Raw genomic sequence first — 22,341 nt, 5'->3', positions numbered from 1 at the left:
AGCTCATTGTAAAGAAGAAATAATGAAGAATAGTGGTTAAAAATGCTTTGGCATACACTGACCTGGGTCTAAGTTCAGACTTATAGGCTGTGGTACTTGATATAAGTAACTTTACTTCCTGTGACTCAGTTATTTCCTCATCCATAAAATAGGGGTGATGATAGTTTAAAAAAATTTTCACTGAGGTCATTATAGTTGATAACATTGTGAAATTGCACGTGTTCATTACTATGTGTAAGTCACCGTATATATGTGCCCCTTTACCCCTTAGGCCCACCCTTCAACCCCCTTCCCCCTGGTAACCTCTAAACTGTTCTCTTTGTCCATGTGTTTGTTTATCTTCCACACATGAGTGAAATCATTTGGTGTTCATCTTTCTGTCTGGCTTATGTCGCGTAACATTATCCTATCAAGGACCATCCATGTTGTTGCAAATGGGATGATTTTGTGTTTTTTTATGGCTGAGTAGTATTCCATTGTATGTATACACCACATCTTCTTTATCCATTCATCAGGTGATGGGCACTTGCGTTGCTCCCATGTTTTGGCTATTGGGAATAATGCTGCAGTGAACACAGGGGTGCATAAGTTTCTTTGAATTGTTGGTTTCAAGTTCTTTGGATAAATACCAAGTAGTGGGATAGCCGGGTCATATAATATTTCTATTTTTAATTTTTGAGCTATCTCCGTACTGTTTTCTATACTGGCTGGACCAGTTTGCATTCCCACTAGCAGTGCGTGAGGGTTCCCTTTTCTCCACATCCTAACATTTCTTATGTTTTGTCTTGGTAATCACAGCCATTCTAACAGGTCTAAAGTGACATCTCATTGTAGTTTTGATTTGCGTTTCCCCTGATGATTAGTGATGTTGAACATCTTTTCATGTGCCTCTTGGCTATCTGTAGCTCTTCTTTGGAAAAATGTCTCTGCCCATTTTTTGATCAGGTTGTTTGTTTTTCTGTTGTTGAGTTGTGTGAGTTCTTTATGTATTTTGGAGATTAACCCCTTGTCAGATACATGATTTGCAAATACTTTCTCCCAGTTGGTGGGTTGTCTTTTTGTTTCGTTCCTGGTTTCCTTTGCCTTGCAGAAGCTCTTTAGTCTGATGTAGTCTCATCTGTTTATTTTTTATTTTGTTTTCCTTGCCTGAGTAGACATGGTATTTGAAAAGATGCTTCTAAACTCATGTCAAAGAGTGTACTGCCTATATTTTCTTCTAGGAGTTTTATGGTTTCATGTCTTACTTTGAAGTCTTTAGCCCATTTTGAGTTAATTTTTGAATATGGCATAAGATAATAGTGTAACTTTCATTCTTTTGCATGTGGCTGTCCAGTTTTCCCAACACCATTTGTTGAAAAGACTTTCCTTTCTCTATTGTATGTTCTTGGCTCCTTTGTCAAAGATTAGCTGTCCGTAGATGTGTGGCTTTATTTCTGGGCTTTCAGTTCTATTCCATTGATCTGTGTGTCTCTTTTTGTACCAGTACCATGCTGATTTGATTACTGTAGCTTTGTAGGATATTTTGAAGTTGGGGATTGTGATGCCTTCAGCTTTGTTCTTTTTTCTCAGGATTGCTTTAGCTATTTGGGGTCTTTTTTTTTTTTTAAAGACTTTATTTTTCCTTTTTCTCCCCAAAGTCCCTGGTACATAGTTGTATATTTTTAGTTGTGGGTCCTTCTAGTTGTGGTATGTGGGATGCCGCCTCAGCATAGCTTGATGAGCGGTGCCATGTCTGCGCCCAGGATCTGAACCAGTGAAACCCTGGGCCGCTGAAGCGGAACACGCAAACTTAACCGCTCAACCATGGGGCTGACCCCTATTTGGGGTCTTTTGTTGCCCCATATCTTTATTCTATTTCCGTGAAGAATGTCATTGGGATTCTGATTGGGATTGCCATGAATCTGTAGATTGCTGTAAGTAATATGCACATTTTAACTATTTTTATTCTTTCAATCCATGTGTATGAAATATCTTTGCATTTCTTTATGTCATCATCGATTTCTTTCTATAATATCATTTAGTTTTCATTCTATAGGGCTTTCACCTCCTTGGTTAAATTTATTCCTAGGTATTTTATTCTTTTTGTTGTGATTGTAAATGGGATTGTATTCTTGAGTTCTCTTTCTGTTAGTTCATTATTAGAGGATAGAAATGGAACTGATTTTTGTAAGTTGATTTTGTGCCCTGCAACTTAGCCCTGGTTCTGGATTGCTCCCAATGGTTCTGATGGATTCTTTAGGGTTTTCTATATATAGATCATGTTGTCTGCCAACAGTGAGAGTTTCAGTTCCTCTGTGCCAATTTGGATACATTTATTTCCTTTTCTTGCCTAATTGCTCTTGCCAAAACCTCCAGTACCAAGCTGAATAAGAGTGCCAAGAGTGGGCACTCCTGGCTTGTTCCTATTCTCAGAGGGATGGCTTTAGCTTTTCCCCATTGAGTATGATATTGGCTGTGGGTTTGTCATATAGGGCCTTTATTGTGTTGAGGTACTTTCCCTCTATACCCATTTTATTGAGAGTTTTTATCATAAATGGATGTTGGATCTTGTCAAATGCTGTCTCTGCATCTATTGAGATGATGGTGTGGTTTTTATTCCTTCTTTTGTTAATGTGGTGTATTACATTGATTGATTTGTGACTGTTGAACCATCCCTGTGTCCCTGGTTAAATCCCAGTAGATCATCTTGTACGATCCTTTTAATGTATTGCTGTATTCGGTTTGCCAATATTTTGTTGAGGATTTTTGCATCTCTGTTCATCAGTGATATGGCTTGTAACTTTCTTTCTTTGTGTTGTCCTTGTCTGGCTTTGGTATCAGGGTGATGTTGGCCTGGGAGAATGGGTTAGGAAATGTTGTGTCTTCAATTTTTTCGAATAGTTTGAGAAAGATAGGTGTTAAATCTTCTTTGAATGTTTGATAGAATTCTCAAGAGAAGCCATCTGGTCTTGGACTTTTATTTTTGGGAGATTTGGATTACTATTTCCATCTCTTTACTTATGATTGGTCTATTCAGATCTCTATTTTTTCTTGATTCGGTCTTGGCAGGTTGTATGAGACTAAGAATTTATCCATTTCTTCTAGATTGTCCGATTTGTTGGTATATAGTTTTTATTGTCTTGTAATACTTTGTATTTCTGTGGTGTCCATTTTAATTTCTCCTCTTTCAGTTCTAATTTTACTTACTTGAGTGTTCTCTCTTTTTTTCTTAGTAAGTCTGGCTAAGAGTTTGTCAGTTTTTTTATCTGCTCAAAGAACCAGCTCTTAGTTTCATTGATCCTTTCTACTGTCTTTCTGGTTTCTGTTTCTTTCATTTCTGCTCTAATTTTTATTTCCCTCCTGCTGCCTTTTGGCTTCGTTTGTTCTTCTTTTTCTAGTTCTGTTAGGTGTAGGTTAAGATTACTTTTTGAGATTTTTCTTTTTTGTTAAGGTAGGTTTATGTTGCTATGAATTTCCCTTTTAGGACCACTTTTTTTCTTTTTTTGATTTTTAAATTTTTCTCCCTAAAGCCCCCCAGTACATAGTTGTATATTCTTTGTTGTGGGTCCTTCCAGTTGTGGTATGTGGGACGCCGCCTCAGTGTGGTTTGATGAGCAGTGCCATGTCCGCGCCCAGGATTCGAACTGACGAAACAGTGGGCCGCCTGCAGCGGTGCACGGGAACTTAACCACTTGGCCACGGGGCCAGCCCCCCTTTTAAGACCACTTTTGCTGCATCCCATTTGAACTTTTATGGTGTATTTTCATTTTCATTTGTCTTCAGATATTTTTTCATTTCTCCTTTATTTTCTTCATTGATCCATTGGTGGTTCAATAGCATCTTGTTTAGTCTCCACATATTTATCACTTTCCCAGCTTTTTTCTTGTAGTAGATTTCTAGTTTCATAGCAGTATGTTTGGAAAAGATGTTTGATATGATTTCAGTCTTCTTAAATTTATTGAGACTTGCCTTATTTCCAAATATATGGTCTATATTTGAGAATGTACCATGTGCACTTGAGAAGAATGTGTATTCTGTTGTTTTTGGATGGTGTGTTCTGTATATATCTGTTAAGTCCACTTGGTCTAGTTTTTCATTTAATTCCACTATTTCCTTCTTGACTTTTTGTCTGGATGGTCTATGCATTGATCTAAGTGGGGGGTTGAGGTCCCCTACTATTATTGTGTTGCTGTCAATTTCTTTCTTTAGGTCCGTTGATAGTTGCTTTATATACTTTGGTGCTCCTGTGGCAGGTGCATATATATTTACAACTGTTATGTCCTCTTTGTGAAGTGTCCTTTTTATCATTATACTGCTCCTCCTTGTCTCTCATTGCCTTTTTTATCTTGAAATCTACTTTGTCTGATATAAGTATGGCAATACCTGCTTTCTTTTGTTTGCCATTAGCTTGGAGTATCGTCTTCTCTCCCTTCCCTCTGAGCCCGTTTTGGTCTTTGGAGCTGAGATGTGTTTCCTGCAGGCAGCATATTGTTAGGTCTTGTTTTTTAATCCATCCAGCCACTCTGTGTCTTTTGTTGGAGAATTCAGTCCATTTATATTTAGAGTGATTATTGATATATGAGGGCTTAATACTGCCTTTTTATCACTTGTTTTCTGGTTGTTCTGTATTTCTCTTGTTTCTTGTCCTGTGTATTTCTCAGTATTTATTATTTGTGTCTCTGTCCTGACTTTTTTCTTCCTGCTTTTTCTCCCTCAACCCCCCAAGTACATAGTTGTATATTTTAGTCGTGGGTCCTGTCCTGACTTTTTATTTAGTGGTTACCATGAGGTTTGTATTAATGATCTCGTAGATGAGATACTCCATTTTCTGGTAGCCTCTTATCACCATTAGCCTAATCTGGTTCCATCTCTTTCCTCTTCCCTGTCTAAGTTATTGTTGTCACAAATTACTCCATTTTGTGTTGTGTTTGTGATTTAAACGAAGTGCTTATAATTATTTTTGATGCTTTCCTTCCCTTTATCTTTAATGTTATGATTAAGTGTTTGCTAACCTGTTCTGATAGCTGTAATTTTCTGATTTTATCTGTCTCTTTGTCTTCGTTCTCAAGGCTTTGTACACCCTTTCTTTTTTTCCCCAGGTATGAGGACCTTCTTGTTCATTTCTTGTAATGGGGGTGGGGGGTCTTGCCATGATACACTCTCTCAGCTTTTGTTTATCTGGGGAAGTTTTCATTTCTCGATCGTATCCAAAGGACATTTTCACTGGACAGAATAATCTTGGCTGAAAGTTTTTGTCTTCAGTATTTCGAATTTATCATTCTACTCTCTCCTGGCTCGTAGGTTTCCACTAAAAATCCGCTGAAACCCTGATAGGGGTTCCTTTGTAGGTTATTTTCTTCTGCCTTGCTGCCCTTAATATTTTTTCTTTGTCTTTGACTTTTGCCAGTTTTACTAATATATACCTTGGAGAAGTTCTTTTTATATTAATGTAATTAGGAGTTCTATTAGCTTCTTTTACTTGTAATTCCAGCTGCTTCCCCAGGTTTGGGAAGTTCTTGGCTATTATTTCTTTGAACAAGCTCTCTGCTCCATTCTACCTCTCTTCTTCCTCTGGAATACCTATAATCCTTACGTTGCATTTCCTAATTGAGTCAGAAATTTCTCAGAGAATTTCTTCATTTCTTTTAGTCTCTCTCCACCTCTGCCTGAAGGATTTCTGTATTTCTGCCCTCTAAATTACTAATTATTTCCTCCATAATATCAGCTCTGTGTTTTAAGGATTCCATATTTTTTTCATCTCATTCATTGTATTCTCCAGCATTTCTGATGTTTTTTTTTTAGTTTCAATCTCTTTCGTAAGGAATTCCCTCTGCTCATTAATTTTATTCCTAAGTTCATTGAACTGTCTGTCTGAATTTTCTTGTAACTTGTTGAGTTTCTTTATGATAACTATTTTGAGTGAATTATCTGTCATTTAGAGTGTAAATTTCTTTGGCTCAGGATTGGTTTCTGGGTACTTGTCATTTTCCTTCTGGTCTGGCATATTAAGTTTTTTCATGTTGTTTGATGGGGTGGACTTTTGGTGTCGCATAGTGGTAGTATCTGGTTGTAGATTCCACCTGCCACCACTGGGGCGGGGGTCAGGAGCTGTGTTTTCTGAGCCTGCCACAACCCGTCTGTTGTGCCCATCCATTGGAAGCTGTGCCAAAAGGGCTTTCTTCATTTTGCTGCCACTGCTTTACACAGGTAGGTACAGGCCCTCTGGTTGGGATCCTCCGCTCTGGCCAACTGGCTAAGCTGATGAACCAGGTGATATGGGGGCCAAGGGGCACCTTCTTTCCCACCTGTGCTCCTTGCTCTGCACTCACTGGCTGCCTGCCTTGGCTGCTCAGCTTGGTGAGGGCAGCCCTGTGGTTGCTTACCCACCTTGGTGTGGAGCATTCCTGCAGAGGGCTGCCTTTTCCCTCTTCTCCTCTCAGAGTCAGCACCAGCTGTCACACGAGGGCCCATGTCCTAGATCACTGCCACTGGGGAGGGAGAGGAGATCCACTTACCTTCTTCCATTGCCTCCTGGGGTTCCAGCACCCCCACCTTTAGACATATGGCTGTGTGGATCTCTCAGATGTCTGTTGTGTTGTGTGAGTGTCCCCTATTGGTTTATGAATGTCCTTTTCATTACATCTTAGGGGGAGAGACTAAGGGAAGAGCTTACTCTGCCATCATGCTGATGTCATTCCTCAATAGTTTTTGTGAGGATAGAATGAAATGATATGTATAAAGTATCTGCCATATAATAAGCGTGAGTTGTTGGTTTATAAAGAAAATGTAGAAATAGAAGGATTTATTAAAAAACATGTGAATTTGGGGCTGGCCCCGTGGCCAAGTGGTTAAGTTCGCGCGCTCTGCTGCAGGTGGCCCAGTGTTTCGTTGGTTCGAATCCTGGGCGTGGATATGGCACTGCTCCTCAAGCAGTGAGGCAGCGTCCCATATGCCACAACTGGAAGGACCCACAACCAAGAATATACAACTATGTACTGGGGGGCTTTGGGGAGAAAAAGGAAAAAATAAAATCTTAAAAAAACAAAAAATAATGTAAATTCCATCCTAACGTTGCTATCCTAATATTTAATAATTTTTGTCATTAGATTTCCCCTCTTTTAACAAGAATCATAAGAAAAGAAATTTATCATCCAAATGAGTTTATACGAATATACACATATTCATATACCAAATGGAATTTGCTACTGGATTAAAACATCTTTGCTATACAGAGGTTCATTTACAAAGCATGCTCTTTGATAATGGCCTGGTGCCATGTGGAATTTTAATCATTTATTTCCACTCTGTGAAAAACTTCCACTGCTCCTTTGTGGGCCACAGGAGCACCTGCAATGCATGCGTCCATTCAGTCTTTAAATATTTATTGAGAACATACTATGTGCTAGGCACTGTATGAGGTGCTGGAGAGTCAGTAGTCTATAATACAAGTTCCCTGCTGTCATGCAGTGTATATTCTAGTTGAAGAAACAGACAAGAAATGAGAAAGAAAATTTTCAAATAGTGATAAATACTAGGAGGAAAATAAAACAAGGTGACATGATAATATATTGGGGAGGAAGGAGGTGATTAAATTGTATAGGCAAGGCAGGCTCAGAGGAGATGATTTTGAGCTGATATCTGAATGACAAGAGGGAGCTAGATACATAAAGCATAGAGTGACAAGCATACCAGGCAGAGGTAACACCACGTGCAAAGCCCCTGAGGTGGAAATGACTTAGCTTTATGAATTCCTAAGTAACTTGCATATAAATCCACTCAGTTTATTATTTGCTAGATGAGCTCACCATTTGAAAGAAAATGCTGCTGATTCCTTTTTTTTTTAAAGATTGGTGCCTGAGCTAACAGCTGTTGCCAATATATATTTTTTTCTGCTTTTTCTCCCCAAATCCCCCCAGTTCATAGCTGCATATTTTAGTTGTGAGTCCTTCTAGTTGTAGCATGTGGGATGCTGCCTCAGCACAGCCTGACGAGTGGTGCCATGTCCACGCCCAGGATCCAAACCGGTGAAACCCTGGGCTGCCAAAGCGGAGCGTGTGAACTTAACCACTCGGCCATGGGGCCAGCCCCTGCTGATTCCTTTTTAAAATGATTTCAAAATTCTAATGCAGTAGTTCTAACACTATCATGTGTGTAAGAATAACCTGAAGAGTTTGCTAAAATATAGATCATGATGTAAAAAAGCTGAACTTGTAAAAACAGAGAGTAGAATGGTGGTTACCAGAGGCTGGGGGTTGGGAGAATTGGAGATATGTTGTTTAAGGGTACAAACTTGGAGCTAGTAGACAAGTAAGTCCTGGAGAGCCAATGAACAGCATAGTGATTACAGACAATACTGTATTATAAACTTCCAAGTTGCTAAGAGACCAGATCTTAATTGTTCCCACCACAAAGAAGAAATGATAATTATGTGAACTGATAGAGGTGATAGCTAACACTATGGTGGTAGTCATATTGCAATTTATCAACATGTTGTATACCTTAAACTTATATGTTATATGTCAATTATATTTCAAAGAAAAAAAACCCAGTTTCCTGGGTTACATCCCTAGAGATTCTGATTCAGTAGGTCGGGTGAGGCCCACAGATTTGCATTTGTAACAAACTCACGGGTGATGCCAGTGCTGCTAATCTGAGGACCATACTTTGAGAACTACTGCTTTAACAAATCTATTTTGTGAGTTTAGTATCCATTTGCTAAAAGTAAAGCTTGCCAATCTTTTCTTTCATGTAAAAAATGAACTTATTTGGCATGCTCATCATCTGAAATTAATTTTTGTAACTGTAGTGGAAAAGTTCATGAAATGTGAAAGATAAAAAAAGACCATAAATATTTCATGTTGATTTCTTAGCATCTATAATTGTATGAGTTTAATTTCAATATAACCATTAGTGAAGAGTTAACAGTTTCATTTGGAGAGGATTTCAAGGATTATTTTTTAAATGCTGAAAGGAATTTAAATGATAGAGTACTTAAAGATTTTATAAAATTATTTTTGTTTCTTGACTGAGAGATCACATAAATAGAAATTTGTACATTAAATCCTGATAATCCGGAGAATATGAGAAGGTCGTGCTTCCCATCAACTGTGCGATTTAGGAGGATACGCATGGAAAAGAGATGGAGAAAGGTAGAGCTCAAAGCATTCTGGTCAGCAGGGAGCCTGGCTGCTGCAGTCACACAGACTGTGTGACGTATGTCAAAGAAGCCCATGTGCTCCTGTCCCTAGCAGTTGTTCCCAGGAAGGGAATTTATAAGAAGATTGTTTGTTCCTTGGGCATCATGACCTTAGCGGCACCAGGGATGGTATATGGATGGTGATACTAAGAACAGCCAACAGTTACCCAGCACTTTCCACATTCCATTGCTCTAAATGTTTTATGTGATTAACTGATGTAACCCCCAGAACACATCTATGGGGTAGATAGTGACAACATCTCCATTTTATAGACAAGAAAATGAGTAATTTAGGTTACCAGGCACTAAGCAGAAAAGCTGAGATTAAAACCTAGACAATTTGTGTTCAGTCTGATCTGTTAAAACATTTTACTGTATACTGCTTCATATTTGGAGAAGAATCCTGAAATCAAAGGTTTTCAGGATTTGTGTCTATACCTCAGGTTAAAATGAGGTATCTGATTCTTTTTCTGCACACCATTTAAGTTATTACACAGGAATTCCACAATGTCTTCTTTTTTGTTTTTTTGGTGAGGAAGATTGATCATGAGCTAACATCTGTTGCCAAGCTTCCTCTTTTTGCTTGAGGAAGACTGTCGCTGAGCTAACAGGCATGCCAGTCTTCCTCTATTTTGTATGTGGGATGCCTCCATAGCATGGCTTCATGACGGTGTGTAGGTCTGTGCCCAGGATCTGAACCTGTGAACCCTGGGCCGCCAAAGCGGAGTGTGTGAACTTAACCACTGCGCCACTGGCTGGGCCCACAATGTCTATTTTTTAATCTTTCTGCCTGGGTCTGACAGGACAACATTCCAAATGAGGACCAAGAGAGGAAGACTGTTGGAGTATTCACTGCAGAGAAAAGTTTTTTACCATTTCCTAGTGTGTGATCCTGGGCCCATCACCAAAATGTTCTGAACTTAAGTTTTAGTATCCATAAAAGGATGACAACGTTTACCCCACAGGATTAGGCAACTGAATGAGGACTTTTCTGGCCACTGATACAGACGTATATACTAGTCAGGTGTCCAGGTGGGTGGACACTTTATGATAATTTATAGGATTTTTGCCTTACCTGCTGATGAGAATCTTTGGTTAAGATGCAACTTCACTGAAAGACTTTGAATGACCGTGGATCTAGTGTCTTCAGAGGATCTCCTTGGGCTCTTTGTATGGTTGGGCTTGGGATGGCACACCCTAACTATGGAGAAAGTCTAGTGGCTGCCCAGATCAATCAGTAATGTAATGCTTGTAGTGAAAGCTGCTGTTGGAGCAGAGTGACAATGGAGAGCAGCAGAGTTCCAGGATGAATGTCAACTGTTCATCCAGCAGGTGTTTCATTTTCATTTACAAAGCAATAACCAAAAATAATTTTTGTCAACCTAATATAATGGTTCATGTCAATGTCTGCTTCTGAGAACCACCAGAAGTAATATTTCAAGAATTCCTAAGCATTTCATTTCAAAGTTTTATGTTTGGAGTAATTCCTTGGAACAATTTTTAGGTATTATAATTTTTTTTTTGATGAGGAAGATTGGCCCTGAGATAAATCTGTTGTCAATCTTCCTCTTTCTGCTTGAGGAATATGTCTTTGAACTAACCTCTATGCCAGTTTTCTTCTTTTTTTGGTATGTGGGATGCTTCCACAGCATGGCTTGATGAGCAGTGTGTAGGTCATGCCTGGGATCTGAACCCATGAACCCTGGGCCGCTGAAATGCAGTGTGCGAACTTAACCATTATGTGACCAGGCTGGTCCCTATAAAATATTTTTCAAAGATAGTTGTGTTTACCTTTGCTCAAAAGAGGGAAAATATCATTAAAATGAGTAGGCCTGCATAAATATATAGAGGTAGGTAATCTTTGTAGATGCTTTTACTGTGTAACCTAGATCCTAAAATCTAAGGAAGAGATGTAGAGAAAATAAAAAGTGCAAGGCAGATATATGAGTAATGAATTGTCTTAACTTTTATTTGATTATTTTCATTTACAGTTCTGGCACTGACACTTTTTTTAAAAAAAGATTTTCATTTTATGTAAAGATTGAACTTCAATAAAATAACTTAAAAAACATTTACATATACATCACTAAATCTCCATAAAATATACAATACTTTTGATACAGCTATAGGCTAGAATGACTTTGAAGGAAATAATATTCATAATTTTTAAGAGAGATCCCATATGTCACGTGTGGGAATAAATATTTATATTGAATTTGCCAAGACATGTGAAGTGTTAAACACTATGTAACATGCACCTAGAAATTAAAATATATATTTTGAAAACATTTTAAAAGCATAAAACTGTGTTTTGATTTAATCTAGATGTACATTAGCGCTTCTAAATAGAAATTTGAACATTTATTACAAATAAGAGATACTATAACATCAAGTGAGATATAGTCCAAAAGCCGCTAGGAACCAGTTTGGACATGTAGAATATAAATTTCTACTTTGGCTAGAGTTAAATCTCATCTTTTTTAACCTTCAAATAAGATGGAATGATGTTAAATTTGCTAACATTTTAAAACTTTACAAAATACTGGTTTTTATTTTTGAGTACTTGTAAGCTGTATTTCTTTTTCTCATTTATACTGATGTGACAAAATCAAACACATGAACTTAACTGTCTAAAATAAAAATCTGAACATTACTGCTAAATGAAAGTAAGTATTTAACATTCCAGAGACCAAATCACTCAAGTGCAACAGACTGTTTTATACATACAAAGTAAAGTTTTATAGGAATTACATTGTTTTACACTCACAAGCAAATTATGAGGATAAAATTCATGTACTTCTGAACGTCATTAATACTCTTAGGAACTATCTTTCTGATGTATATAGGCAGACAAAAATTTCCTTCTCTAGGAGACAATATATAAGAGAGTTGGTAGCAGTTAGCTGTTTGGCATTTTAAAATGATTACCCTTTCTAGAAAATAGTAGCAATACTGCTCACCCAGAAGAACTGAATGTACTGATAATTGATACGCTGCTACAACCTAAATCACTTCATCAAATTAGCTTATCATTACTGTACATGAGGCTAAGACAACTGATAGAAAAGGACAGAAAATAGGATATTAATGTTAATCCAGAGAACACCTCTGAGTCTTTTATAGGCAGCAGCTACACATGAGCTGTAAATTTTATCCACAATTTAATATGTTTTGCTATAAAGCACAAATTATGAATTCTCTGCTTCTGACCTGTTATGTCATTCTTTTATTCATAGTTAGTGCAAAGGTCTGAAATTGGTAATTTAAAACTTGTCCCAATAACTGTATAAATCTGAGTTGTTATGTGCTTAGTATAATTTAAGATTTTATAACTAGGAGAATGGTAAAAAAAAAAAAAATCTGATTATAACAAAACATCTCATTAATTTTATTGTTCTTAATTACTATGCCAATGAAATAAAATCAAAAGAATCCTCCCACTCCCCTCACTGCATTACAGTATTTAATGACACTGATAAAGTTTATAAAGTGAGACTCTCTTAGAAAACATATGGATAGTATTTTCTAGACTGTCCTCCCCCAGGATCTGTGGATTATTACAATACATTTCAATTTTACTTTCTGTGTAAAAGCAAAAGGGTAAGTCGTCAACTTACATTTTTCCTCTTCATTCTTCCTCTGGATAACTGATTTTGAAATTATAGTAAACAATTTATAAATTCTTTGCTTTAATGGATTTACCATTTTAGAGTGAATAACTTAGAGAATAATGTTTAGACATATACTAAAATCTGGTTCAGTGGTAAAATAAAATTATGAAAAAGCACTTGATAGCATTACTTTCACAGCATTTTCTATCAGGGAACTAACTACCGCATATGACTGGGAACAAAATTCAAATGGAAATACTACATTTTAAGTCTAATTTTAATTTAGATCTTTAGATACATATTAAAAATCATGTCTTGGATAATTATTGACTAAGGTGCAACCATCAAAATTATTAGGAATGTTTATATTGAAGAAAAATATTAATACCAAATGTGTAAAACCTATGTGACATCACATTCAGCCTTATGTGTTCAGAGGCAGATGAAATGTTATATTCTCTTAAGTCTAGTGCAGATCTCATCAGCCATCCAGGCTAAGCCTCAATAGGGGTGATGACCTCCTTCACTAAATTTCCCTGAAACATAATATACCTCTGTTGAATCTGCAGCATGTTTAGAAGGAAACCTATAATTTCAGTTAAAAGCATGATGCTTAATGTGCTTTAATATGGTAAGTCAAATATAACACATATAAACAAATCGTCCTATAAAATATGTATTTCATGATGTTTCGGAATGAAAACGGAATGTTTTCAAGTTGATAGTGGTAGCCAAAGACTCTGAGAACTCAAAAGGTGCGTAATATAAAAAAGCCTGCAAAATTCAAACATTCAATTTTTAATATACTATAAATGTTCACTGAATCTAAAAATAATACCCTAATTTTATAAGGTTCCTTTTCAAGTAGTTATTTGTTTTTAAAAAATTATAAATAATTCTTATAACTATGCCTCTCTGTCTTGTACTTCAAAGATATGGAATATTATCTATCTTTATCATTATATAAATAACAAATAGTCCTTTAAAGAAGTCGAGGAGAATAGGGGAGGAGAGCTGTGGCTGATTTTCCCTGTTATGTGCATTTATGGATGGAGAGTTGCAAACACCATTTGCTTACGTCGGGGAGAACAGGCCATGTTCTGCTTTAGGAAATAATAAGAGTCGAGTTGCTCCTTTAATAAAGTTACTGTGCATTCAGCCCAGCTGAGTATGTAAGCATATAATTAAGGCTATATATACAATAAAGAGAAGAATTGAGGCAATTGCTTGGATAAATCAGAAACATAAATTTTTAAAGAGGGCACTTTATTGGTCTAAATATTTTTTCTCCCCATCATATTCTGATTTTACCACACAGTAGCTTGTTTTCCACTTCACTTGATCTGTGAGAAATATTACACAGATAAGAAATTTCTTACGGGGTAAGAAATATCAATAGAATAATAATTTTCTCCATTAAATCTCATCTTTTCTGGGAAAAATTAATATTACTATCCCCTTATAAATCAATTGTCAAAGCACCTAATTGAAGGAAAAAATAATATTTTTTATTACATGACATGACCAAAGGGAGAAAACTTTTTTGGCTGAAGGATTTTTAGGCCAGTAAAGTGACCGTTTAAACACGTATCATACCCCTGGATGCTGAGAGAATGAACCTTCTTGGCTACATTCTCAGCTTTGATAACTGTGATGGGAACAAGCCAGACTTTAAGAGAAGAACAAAACATCTTGGAGACTGGCAGAAACACATTGAATTTAGAGACAGCCACCTTTTCATTCCAAAAAGTACCTTATTTAATGTTTAGAGCCATGTTAACATGCACCAAACTTATGTGTTCCTAACTGGCCACAGGTGAGTCATTCATATTTTCACTGGAACTAATAAGTAATTTATGAATAATTTTGTACATACTATATAATTCTTAATATAAGAGCAAAAATTAGAGTTCCTTGATGAATGAGCATAAAAACCAATGAACACTTTGAAAAGACATTGTAGGCATGTGGTAAGTCAACATTTCTTAAAGTTATGTGCTGTATGAGAACCAGCAATCTGTTCCAATACATAATCCCAATTTTTAGACAAGAAGGAAAAAACCCAAGCCAACCATGAGAAAAAAGGAAACACTCTCAGACAAATCTATGTATCTTTTTTTTTTTTTTTTTTTTTGGTAAATTGTCAGGGAAAACAAGACAGGGTGTGCAAAAATAAAAACTGGTTTATGTTCTTAGAGTAAAAAAAGACAAAGTACTATTAGGTAATAAAATGTGACAATTCCATTAGGAAGAGTTAATAAGTTAAGAAAAAAATAAGTCCCACTCTTTAACTGAACAAACATCAATAACAGCAGGATTATTTCTGTCACTGATTTTCTTCCTTTTTTGTTTGAGAAATTTGATTAAAAGAGGGGGGGAAAATAGTCTGCTAGCAGCTATTTAACACAAATGAAGGCACAAATAGGACTCCAGAGTTGACTATTGCAGGTGTGGTGAATATCAGGTGATTCTGGCATGAACAAAAACTGACCCTGAAGTACAGTTGAAGATGTAGCTCTATTTTGTGTTGAAGTTGCATACCTAAGTGACTAACTCGATCAGGGGTCCAGAAAAATCTTTTCTTTCTTACTTTCTAGTAATAAAATATACTTATCAAAACTTGTTAGCTTATCTGTGCAAATGTATACTTATCACTGCTGCAAAAAAATATGTATGAAAATAAACCCTAAAAGACCTGCTTTTCATAATGTTCAAAATAGCCTGTACATAGTCAGTTTCTGAAGAACTCTCAAGAGCTGAATTGGAGAGAGAAACCAAATATGGAATCCAAAGGAGATAAGGACAGCTGTGCCCTTGTAGCAGGCACTTTCGAATCTGTTGATGAAAGCTTAAAGGGAATTTACTTTCTAATAGCTGATCACAGATAAGCTACTTGTCCTTAGGAAAATTTAGGGCCAATAGGCCATGTTTTGACAGAAAACACCCTTGGATCATATCCCAGAATCCTTCTTTATAAGTATATCATACATATTATGATTTGGCTAGATCAGCACTGACTCAACTGCCACTAATAATATATATGGTCTTAGGAAAAAAGGATACCACTGAAGTCACTGGATACAATATTCATTTTAGACTACCTCAGGAAGGAATTGCACATATTTGCTCAATAATTATTAGTTTAAAATCTCCGTAAATATTTTTTTACATTTCTGCTTGTGAAAAAAACAATGTCATCATGGTTGTCTCTTCCTCCTAATCAAATATTCTAGAATATGAAGTCATTCCAAACTAGACTGTGGAAAGAACCAGATTAGAAGCAGGGCAGTGAGGTCATCCATTGCTGCTCTTCTCCCCCAAGTTTGTTTAAATGACTAAATATATCAGCAGCTGAAATTTATTCCACATCACAAGCATCGTTGTCAGAAAGATGATAGTTACTTCCCTTCACCCGAATATATTCACTGTATCTCCCTTCATCAGAATCTGAAGCGCCACATGTACATAGCCTGTTGTCAAAGAGTGATTCAATTTCCTCTAATTTTTTCCCTTTGGTCTCAGGAAGACAGCCATAGATGAAAAGGAGTCCCACGGCAGCGAATCCAGCATAAAGGAAGAAGGCTCCTGCAATGGAAAATAATATGTATGTATAAATACACATAGATATACTTAGTCTATATAAATATGGTCTATATATAGAGAGAGAGGGGCCTAGGTTAGAAACAGTCCTTGATTTTGACTTTCCTTTCTGGTCAGTCATGCATAACTGTGGTATGAAATGGAACCAAAAATTACTGCCAGCCTGGTTTACTCTAATTGTTCTAATCCTGTGAATATAATGTAATTTGCCTTTCTAAACTTGTAAGGCCAAACTCAAGAAGAATGATAGACCAGGTTCAGATGTAACTTCTGCTTTGCAGTCTTTTCTCATGTGGCTGGATAGAGATAACTTTTCTCTATGTGCTTTCACAGCACTTTGCTGAGGCCTCCTATCATAATAACCAAGAAATATTATAATTATGTGCATGTATTATTTGTCTTGTCTACTAGACTGGAGGCACTTTGAGGGAGAAATTCCTTTCTCATTTATCTAGTATTCCCAGAACCCACATACAATGATGACACTGCTGAACTCATGACTCACTGGAGTACATGGCAACTCTATCCTTCTGGTCTCTCATTCCAAAAGTCTGATAGTCAACCTTGACTTTTCTCTCACTCTCCTGCCCAGTATCCAATCTGCTGGTTAGTCCTGTTGGATCTGCCTTCAAATATAATCTGAAGATGACCACTTGTCCTCATTCCGCTGATGTCTGTGATCTGACAGCCATCCTCCCGCATCTGCACTGCTGCAGTGGTCTCCTAACTAGTCTCCTTGTTCCTTCTCTTAGATCCTTATAGTCGTCCTCTTTTTCTTTTGGTGCAGAGCACTTATCACCATCTGACATACTATAAAGCTTACTAATTTGTTTTATTTTCCTCCTCTAGAATGTAAGCTCCATGAGGTCAGAGAATTTTGTTCTGCTGTAAGACTATGCATGTCAATGCAGCACAACCACAAAGACATAATTACTACCTGGTTGTGTTTTCCAAGTGTCAATTCAGCAAGCCAAGATGGATGAGATATATGAGTATGTGACTTGAGCATGTTCTTACATATTTCCAAGATGGCCTTTCCTTATATAGTCCAATTCCCAATTTAAATATAAGAACCTATGCTTTCACTTTCGATGGATGGAAACAACTAACTATAATGGAGTCCTTGCCTAATTTTAGGCCTTTGGTCCAGACCATCGTGTATATGAGATGGGGGAAGGAAGATGACAAACTAATGGGACAAAGGCTGGAGAAAGGATATCAGATTGGGAGTTGGAAAATCTGGATTTCAATCTTGCTATGTGACTTCTAAATAGTCACTTAACCTCTTCTCTGGCCCTCAGTTTCCTGATTCAGCAAAATAAGATGGTTTCTCAGCTATGATTTAAGTTTATAATTCTATAAATTTTACAACCCAAATCAGGACCAGGTTTTGGAGAGATGGTTATGAGATGCTTGAGAGAGAGACATCCTCTTCTGTTTCAGTAGCAAAAGTGGTCTTAAGGGCAGAGTCTATGGCTTGTTTGTCTGTGGGTTCCCTAGTACAGAGCCTGACACACTGGAGCGTCTAGAGAATGAATGTGCTCTTGTTGACTGCCAGATGGAATATATTGAGTAACAGATCTGAAATAAAGGGCTAAACTAGACAACATAAAGCTTGACTTTCAAATATGTCTTTAAGATGAATAGCATAGCAATTAAAGAACTGAATTAACATTTCTCAGTTCTGCTGAATCATTACAGAATAGGAAAGACATTATTAAGACTACATTCTTAAAGACATACGTATAAATAACCATTTCAGGAATATACACAGAAGCATTTCTTGGGAAGGCTCAAGGAAAACTACAGAGGAAAAATGCTGCTCAATTTGCCACCCAAAAGAATCTGCTCTCTGGAATGAGGAGCCGTGAGAAAACAGAAGGGAAATAGAGATAAATTATGAGAAATTAGAAAAAATATTAAAGAGTTGACTAAATCAAGACATAGTTTGTTAGATTAAGTCATCAGAAGCCATACAATCTTAAGGAGCTGGACTTGTATAAATCAAATTCTCTTTAATAAAAACACAACTCTATTTACAAATATAGGGCTCATTTATTTCATTTGTTTGGTTCACATTGAATACTTACTACAAACATACATTTTTTTATGTCTTATACTTGGTAAATAACCAAAAAATAATACTAGGTAATCTGGGATGCGTGGCTGAGTGTTACAGTGAAAGGAAGGCACCATGGCTCTGTAGAGTCTGACAATCACAAAGCAACCCAGGCTGAATCCTTGGGCAGTTTCTTAAATTCTCTTGACCTTAGTTTCCTGATTTAATGGAGAAAATAATTCCTGCCTTGCCAAACTGCAAGAATAAAATAATGTATGTTACATGCCTGTTAGAATTTGGATGTTAGCTGCTCAAAAAAGTGATAGACAGAGTAATCAAATTCTACTAAATGAGTAGGGAACACAACAGATGCTTTCAGAGATAGAGTGGAACAAGGTTGGTATGACCAATAAATTGGGAATGTTTTCATCAAAAAGGTGATACTGACAAGCTAGCTTTTGGAGAATGTGGGAGTTTCAAGAAAAAAATGAAAGGAGATGAAGTCCTGTGGTCTGTTTACAGATAAGCAAAGTTGTGGAGGCAAGAACAGAATTGGAATCTTTAGCAGAGAGGAACAAAGAAAGGATCATAATCATGATGATGAGAAACAGAAAAAAAAAAGTGCAACTGGTATAACATTTTAGACTAAACCAGGCTCTAAACTCCAAAAACTCTAACAGAGCAAACCTAGTTTGGCTTTATAAAATGTAGTATTGAGGAAATATTCATCACAATTCACAATTTAGGAAGAGAGGCATGATCAGAAGTAACAAATCAAATCTGTTAGTGCTAAACTCGTACAGTTAAAACCAACTAGATGGGTTAGGAAGATTCTTGAATGCCGTGCAGCTTCTTGCTTGTGACCCAGATTCCCAAGCCAAATAACATCAGGGAAATTCTATTAAAATACAAGACCCTTTTATTAAATCTGAGGAATCTAAAGCAAGCAAACGCCAAAGCTAAGTGGGCTTCTCTGGTGAGACCTGTGGTTAAGCCACAGAGGTGTGGGCAGGCCCGGAGGCTGTGACCTACTGCATGTAACGGGCAGGTCAATTATGTAACTCACTTTCTTAATTATTCCCCCCTCAGAATGAAAATGGAAAAAATGTCTGTCAGGATTGTTAAACAGTGCAGATACTCCTCAGCTTTATTCGGAAGGAAATAAATCTTATTAGAGTCCTACATTAAGTTTCAGATTAAGACAGGTATTTAATTGAATTATGCAAAATGAGGAATCAAAGACCATGTTTGATTAAATTTCAATACCTCAACCCAGGAACTTTGATCTAATGCTCTCCAAAGGATCACTTTAGTCACACATGCTATACATAAAATGGTATACTGGTGACAGTTTAATGATAATTTTTAGTAATATTACAAAACATTACTGGATGGGGTCCAAGGCAGACCTGTCTAAGCAGTATAGTTTATGAAGGAATCAAAATCTGAGGTCTTACAAAACAAAAAAAGAAGGAAATAGAAAGACATGGATATTTCCAGAGAAATACATGATTATGGTGTATATTCATAAATTAGGAATAGAAACATATACCTTACATAAATCAGTAACATGTAGATTAAAATGTACATCAAAAAAAAACAGGGAAAAAATGAACCTGAACTGAAATATTGTTCCAGTACTAGAAAGCAGTAGACCTAATGGACTGACCGGTGCACTGACATGATAGAAGCTTGGCTTAGTAACAAAGCAAAAAGCTTCTTCTAATGGGATATTTTTGAAAGAAGTCTGGCTAGGCCCTATTTAAATTTTACTTCTGTTGCCTCATGTTTTTCTGGCAGTATAAATTCAAGAAAGAGGAGCTTTGCTATTAGAAGTCTTACCAAGTAGACTATTATTTGGTCTATGAATTTCTATAAAAAATGCTTCCTCAGGATGTTAGTCTATATTTAGGTCTTAAATGTGTTCTCAGGAATCAGCAAATATGGGTAAATATTTATTGTGCTCATACTCATGGTGTCAGGAAGATAACTTTATGAATTTATGTAAAAGTTTTAATTGCCAAGTGGGATAAAGCTGAACATACTGAATATATATCCAGTTTAAAATGCCAGTGCATTTCCTTTCCAAGAAAATAAGTATTTCTAAATGTTCTAAATGGTGGTTGGGAGAGAGAAGAGTTTATATAGATAATACTCAGTAGATAAATAGTATTAAATAAAAGTAAATACCAATTCAGCATGTTCAGAAGGGAGGAGGAATAAATTTTTATAATGTTTCCTTTATTCATCACTCATCTACAAAATTCATCTGCATGTGTATTCATTTGACAGACACTTCTGAGTGCTTATCAAGTGAATGGCACACCCTGGAAGGCACTGGGAATTTAATGGTGAACAAGGTGTAGTACTTGCCTGAGCTCATGGGACTTATGGTCCAGCAGTAAGGGGAGAGGGGCTGACAAACGAACCTGTTATTGCAAAAAGGAATCATGAGTGCTTAGATCATGGGGTGGGGTGAGATGAAGGGAGGTGAGTGATAGGGGAGGGGATCAGAGGATGGCCTAAGCAGCAGGCATTCCATATACAGCATAGAGGCTTAGAGGGTTAGAGTGAAAACCTCATATTTCATCAATTTAGAATCCAATCACAATCTATAAACTTATACAGACAATGAAGAAATCATCTTGCTAAAAAAAGAAAGACATTTCATTTTGGTAAAAATGGACTTGAAGTACCTTCCCAAAGTTTTTTCCTAATTCAGCCACTTCCCAATATTGTTTTCTTTGAGTTATGGCCTCCACACCTTTTCACTTGAACTCTTCTGTTATGTTTACAGTTTTGGCAGTGGTAAGTGCCATTCTCAGTGGACACTGAAATGCACATGCCGTGGCCTGAATGGCGTAGATGATACAGTGGAAGGCATAACTCCCAGCACGACATTTGGGGGAGCTACTTTCAGCCCTACCCTGATTCTGCTCTTGGACAGGACTCCATCCCTGTCGTGGGACATCTTCAAGCATTAGCCCTAGACTTCCTGCCTACCTCTTTCTACCATTCTCTGTTGTTTGTGCTTCTTCATTAAACTAACAGCTCTGCTGTGAAGATTTCCAACTGGCGAGATAGCTGGGAAATGTTTGGGTTGGGAGAGTGGGTGGGTGGGTGAAGGCTATGAAGCGCTGAGGGACAAGAAGCAGTGCTCCTCAGGAAGGGAGAATTCCTCTTCTTTTTTTCCAGGTCCATTTCCAAGGACTTTGGGGAACAAGAAAGCCACACAGAGATATTTATAACAGCAAAAATATAACCATCTAGTCTTTTCAATCACAAATGATAGCATATCTAAAAACAGTAGGAAAAATAAAAATGAAACTATAGCTGGAAAAAATACTCTCTTACCATAGTATGTGAGATACTCTGCTGTGTGTAAAAATGTCAATGAAACCAGAACGTTGAAAATCCAGTTTATTCCAGATGAACATGCGTTTCCGGTACTTCTTGCCCAAAGGGGATATATTTCAGAATTCACAGTCCAAGGCATTGGTCCCATTCCTGAGAAATACAAAAGTAAAAATTTCAGTAAAGTAGTATGTAAGGAATTTTAAAAAGAGTAGCTTGTCTCCTCTAAAAAGAGACAATTTAATTAACACAACAATAGCCTTTGGTTTACCAGGTGCGAAGAAAACAAGATATAAAATAAGGCCCAGAAGTGCAGTCCAGGAGTACGGAGTAGGGCAGAAATTGTAAGCCCAGAATACTTCTTCTGTTTTGAATTTGGTTTCATTTTCACACCTGAAAAATAATGCAATATAAATATTAACTTAGTGTTTTAGGGTATAGTTGCAGAAATTCAATGTGATCATTTAGGATGTATTTGGAAGTTCCTTAATATCATTAAGGAAAAGGGTCCAAGATGTTTTTCTTGAAAAAGAAAGTTAAGA

This window comes from Equus caballus, unplaced genomic scaffold, assembly GCF_041296265.1.
Source record: "Equus caballus isolate H_3958 breed thoroughbred unplaced genomic scaffold, TB-T2T haplotype2-0000437, whole genome shotgun sequence".
In the NCBI taxonomy this organism is placed as follows: domain Eukaryota; kingdom Metazoa; phylum Chordata; class Mammalia; order Perissodactyla; family Equidae; genus Equus; species Equus caballus.
Note: the sequence above shows the minus strand (reverse complement) of the source record.